A 6125-nucleotide genomic window follows, 5' to 3' on the forward strand; every position below is an offset into this window, starting at 1 on the left:
CATATATATATTCACCGTTCTTTTTACTGGAAAAATTCATTAAAAAATACACATTACAGCAGTTCTCACAATTTTACACGCATAAAAATAACTTGAATTGCTTAACAATTATAGATTGTTGAATTCCAACCCCCCAAATTCTTATTATATTTCGCAACTTCTGGTGTGGCATGGTAGGACACACACTAGACTGCTGGCCAGTAGGGTAGAGATTCAAACCTACCAATCATTCCTTGGAAACCCTATATAGGGTAACTGTAAGTCAGAATTGATTTGACAGCACTTAATAACAACAAAATAAGATGGTGATAATGATTGATATTGGAGTCAGGATCAGATTTTGTGACCTTGAACAAGATCTTATATCATAATACAAATACTGAGTTTTACTGTAAAAAAGTATTGATAAATAGAATAAAGATGGAATAAATTAATTTGAATGTATTTTATAATCTGTTGTGGCACTGGAGTAAAAGCACTATACTGCTAAATCATCTTCAGACTTTATATATAGGGTCACTATGAGTCAAAAGAGAGGCAAAGGCACTTAACAACAGCATTATATAATAAAAAGAGTTGTGGTAGTACTGTAGGCTAGGCATTGGGTTTCTAAAAGTGAGGTCAGCATTTCAAACCCAGAATCCACTCTGTGTATAAAGATGAGGCTCTTTGCTCCCATAAAGATTTACAGAAAACTCTATTTAAGTCTCTATGAGTCAAAATCTACTTGATGACAATGGTAATGATGTTGTTAGGAGCCATCAAGGTGGCTCTGACTCACAGAGACCCTATGTACAATAGAACAAAATATCCCCCAGTTTTGTGCTGTCCTCATAATTGCAGTTTGGTTGAGTCCATTGCTGCTGCCACTGCAACGTTTGATATCATTGGGGGATCTCCCACTTTTTTGCTGATTCTCTACTTTACCAACTATGATGTCCTTCTTCAAGAACTGGTCCCTCCTGATAATATGTCTGAAGTGTGAGAGATGAAGTCTCACCATACTGGCTTCTAAGGAGCATTCTGGTTGTACTTCTTCCAACACAGATTCATCTGTTTCTTTCTAGAAATCCATGGTACATTTAATATTCTTCTCCAACACCATTACTCTAATGCTTCAATATTTCTCAGGTGTTCTTTACTCTTATCTAACTTTCACATGTATATGAAGCTATTGAAAACATCATGGCTCAACCCAACAACAGCACAATACACATTCTTTTCCAGTGTACATAGAATAGACCATGTGTTAGGCCACAAAACAAGCCTTCATAAATTTACAAACATCAAAATACTACAAAGGATCTTCTCAGACCACACTATCAAAATAGAAATCAACAATAGGAAGATCAAGGAAATAAAGTCAAATACGTGGAAACTGAAAAACATTCTGCTGAAAAGCTACTGGGTAGTAGAAGAAATAAAATGTGAATTCAAAATGTTGCTAGAAATAAATGAGAATGAAAACACGACATACAAAAATCTTTGGAATATGGCAAAATCAGTGCTAAGAGGACAATTTATTGCAATAAATGCACACATTCAAAGAGAAGAAAGAACCAAAATCATCATATTAACACAACATATCCAACAACTAGAAACAGACCAACAAAGGAAACCAACAGTCAACAGAAAAAAAAAAAAAAAATAGAGCAGAAATAAATGAGATAGAAAACAGAAACACTATAGAAAGAATCAACAGGACAAGAAGATGATTTTTTTTTTCAAAGAATTAATAAAATAGACAAACCATTGGCAAATCTAACAAAAGAAAAGAGGGAAAAGACACAAATAAATTGCATAAGACATCACATGGGTGATGTCACAACAGAACCAATCGAAAGAAAAAGGATGATCACAGAATATTATGAAGAGTTGTACAGCAACAAATTTGAAAATCTAGACCAGATGGATATATTCTTAGAAAAGCATGACCTACCTAATCTTACACAGAGTTAAGTAAAAAACTTGAACACACCTATAACCAAGGAAGAAATTGACCAGGTCATCAAAAAACTACCAACCAAAAAAAGTCCAGGTTCAGATGGCTTCACTGGTAAGTTTTACCAAACACTCATGAACGAGCTGTCACAAATCTTCTCAAATTAATCCAGAATATAAAATAAGATGTAAAAATTCCTAATGCATTTTATGAATCAAGCATAACTCTCATACCAAAACCAGGGAATGACAACACTAAGAAAGAAAATTATAGACCAATATCCTTCATGAACATCGATTAAAAAATTTTCAACAAAACATTAGCCAATAGAATTAAACAGCATACCAAAAAATAATATATCATGACCAAGTGGCATTTATTTCAGGGATACAAGGATGGATCATCATTAGAAAAACAATCAATGTAATCCACCATATAAATAAGAAAAAGGAAAGGAATCACATGATCATATCAATTGATACAGAAAAGCATTTGACAAAATCCAACATCCATTCCTCATTAAAACACTCAACAAAATAGGAATTGAGTGGAAATTCCTCAACATGATTAAGAACATATACACTAAGCCAAGAGCCAACATCATTTTCAGTGGAGAGAAACTGAAAGCCTTCCCTTTGTGAATAGGACACAGACAAGGATGCCCTTTATCACCACTCCTATTCAACATTGTTTTGGATTTATTAGCCAGAGCTATAAGGCAAGATAGGGAAAACAAAAGCATCCAATTTGGCAAAGAGTAAGTAAAACTCTCACTATTTGAAGATGATATGATCCTATACTTGGAAAATCCCAAAGATTCTGCAAAGAAACTGCTGGAAATCATTGGAAGATTCAGCAAAGTGGCAGGATACAAGATCAACATACAAAAATCAGTCAGATTCCTATATATCAATGACAGTGCTGAAAAGGAAATTAGGAAAGCAATACCATTTATAATTGCCATCCAAAGGATGAAATATTAAGGAATAAATCTACCTAGAAAAATAAAAGACAATTACTACAAAATACTACTAGAGAAATCTAAAAGAGACCTGCAAAAATGGAAGAATAGACCATGGTCCTAGATAGGAAGATGTAACATTGTGAAAACATCAATACTACCCAAAGCAATCTGCTCATATAATGCAATCCAAACCCATATTCCAACAACATACTTTATACAGATGGAGAAAACAATTACAAACTTTACATGCAAAGGAAAGAGATCTAGGATAAGCAAAGCACAGCTTAAGAAGAAGAACAAAGTTGAAAGACTCTCACTTCCTGATTTCAACATTTACTACTTGGTCAAAACAGCCTGGTACTGGTACAATGAAAGATACATATATATCAATGGAACAGAATCAGAACCCAGAAATTAACCCATCCACATACAGCCAACTGATCTTTACAAAGGGCTAAAGACCATTTAATGGGGAGGAGCTAGTCTCTTTGACAGATGGTGCTTACAGAACTGGAAAGTGACATGCAAATGATTGAAACGAGACCTTTACTTCACAAAATACCAACTCAGAATTAATTAAAGACCTAAATGTGAATTCCAGAGTTATAAAGGTCATTAATGAAAAATAGCGATAAATTTAATGGCTCTAATGCAGGGCACATACACACTACAAAACATTGTGAAAATTACACAAATAAAAGAAGACAAAATGGATGATTGAGACATACTAAAAATTAGAAACTTATATGCATCACAAGTTTTCAACTTTTAAAAAAGGGAGCCCATAGAATGGGGAAATATCTTTTACAATGATATATCAGACAGGGGATTCATTTCTAAAATCTATAGGAAATGGCAACACCTCTACAAGAAAAAGACCAATAAGCCAATTCAAAACAGAACACAGGACATGAATGGACACTTCAACAAGGAAGACATTTGGGCAGCCAACAAATACATGAAGAAGTGTTTGTGATCATTAGCCATTGTTGTTATTGCTGTTATGTGCTGCGAAGTCAGTTCTGACTCATAGTGACTCTGTACAGTATTTTCGAGGCTGTAAATCTTTACAGGAGCAGAAAGACTCATCTTTCTCTGCGAAACAGCTGGTACTTTCGAACCGCTGACCAGGAAGTTAGCAGCCCGATTATTAACCACTACACTACCAGATCTCCTAGTTGTTGTTGTTATGTGCTGTGGAGTTGATTCCGATTCATAGCGACCCTGTACAGGGTTTCCGAGGCTGTAAATCTTTAAGGGAGCAAAAAGCCTCATCTTTCTCCCACGGAACAGCTGGTAGTTTCAAACTACTGACTCGAGGTTAGCAGCCTGATTCGTAACCACTACGCTACCAGAGCTCTTACCAGAGCTCCATTGTTGTTGATGTTGTTGTTAAGTGCTGTTGATGTGATTCACCAGAGCTCCTTGTTGTTGTTGATAAGAACCATGGAGTCGGTTCTGACTCATAGTGACCCTGCACAGGGTTTCCGAGGCTGTAAATCTTTATGGGAGCAGAAAGCCTCATCTTTCTCCGGCAGAAGTGCTTGTAGTTTCGAAGTGCTGACTGTGAGGTTGGCAGCCCGACTCATGACCACTACGTTAACAGTGCTCCTTAGAGAGATGCAAATCATAACAAAAATGAAATATCATCTCATACCAGCAATAACAGAGAAGTTCCAAAAAGCAGAGAACAATAAATGCTGGCAAAGATGTGGAGAGACTGGGACCCTCTTATATTGCTAGTGGGTATGAAAATTGGTCCAACCACTCTGAAAACTATGACACTTCCTCAGAGAGTTGGAAATAGTAACACCTTATGATCCAGCAATCCCTCTACTTGTTATATATCCACAATAAATACAAGCTGTAACACGAGAAGCTCTATGCACACACATGTTCATAGCAGCACTATTCACAATAGTAAAAAGATGGAAACAGCCTAAGTGCCCATCAATGGAAGAATGGATAAACAAATTTTGGTACATACTTATTGGAATACTTAAAAGGTGTACTAGAATTTGCCCATTGAAAGAGAATTCTTGCAGAGCCTTTGTAGTGGATAAGACTTTAGGAAGATTCCTATCCCCATCCAGAATCTTCTGAGGCGGGACATTCCTACTAGAAAGGACAAGCAGACCAGCCTGAAACAGCTAGAGTGACAGAAGATATATTTCAAAAGAAAGTCAGCAGAAAAAATCCAATACAATAATGGCAGCCTGATTAGCTACTATTAGAACAAGAAAGTTGTTCACTGGGTAGCCTTCAAGGCAAGCAATAAAATTCTTTCAGAATAAACCCCCTCCAAGACTGAAACTCAAAGGTAACACATAAGCAGGCATGTAACTTTTCTGGAAACCACGTTAGTCTACTGGTGAATGGAAGAGAGGCAAATGCAGCAATGAAGATATGGGCTGAGTTCAGCCATGCTCCATAGACTCCTGTTGATCTGGAGATGAGAGAGAGAAGAGGAAGGTTTGGTTCATCCAAAGTGTGGTGAGACCTGAGGACAACTGAGCCCATGAACAAGGGCACAGCCACAGAGGGCTAGAGCTAGAAGTGAAGCATCCAACTGATAATGAAGTGAGGAGAGAGGCACAAAAATGCCCAAACATTCTGATAGTATCCATTTGACTTAGCCTGGATGTTTGATGATCAGAACTCAAATAGAAGAAAAAAAAAAAAAAAAAAAAAAACCCACAAACAATTATTGAGAAAGGAAATACATGTAAATTGCTATAATTTAATAAACTTAACCTATACCAACAGAGAAGGAGGGAGTTTTCACATCAAGTATCAATCCTAACCCCTCTGTATACAGGCTTGATAGAGTCAGGCAACTTACACATTGGCTGTGTAAAATGAGGGAAAATAAAGGCACCAAGTGACTGGCTTACAAATTTTCAAGAGGGAGTTTAGTTTAAGGGTATGTGGTGAAAGGTAGAGTCCCAACTGAATAATGTTCATCTTGCCTAGATGGGTCTGGTGAAAAGAGATGAGGATAACATTCTTATGATTCATTAGTGAGTATATTGTTACCAAAGCTAATTGCAACTGTAACAACTGTTAAGGTAGAAGTTTTGTAATAAAAAGTGGTGAGTAGTTCATCTCACAATCCAAGAACCATCAAAGAAAAGGGGTACAAGTGCAATGTGGGACCCTATCCAGAGAGGTAGTGACACAAGAAACGGAGGAAAAGATGGTGACATAGAGAGAGAGAGA

Source organism: Chrysochloris asiatica, unplaced genomic scaffold (assembly GCF_000296735.1).
Source record: "Chrysochloris asiatica unplaced genomic scaffold, ChrAsi1.0 scaffold00334, whole genome shotgun sequence".
NCBI lineage: Eukaryota > Metazoa > Chordata > Mammalia > Afrosoricida > Chrysochloridae > Chrysochloris > Chrysochloris asiatica.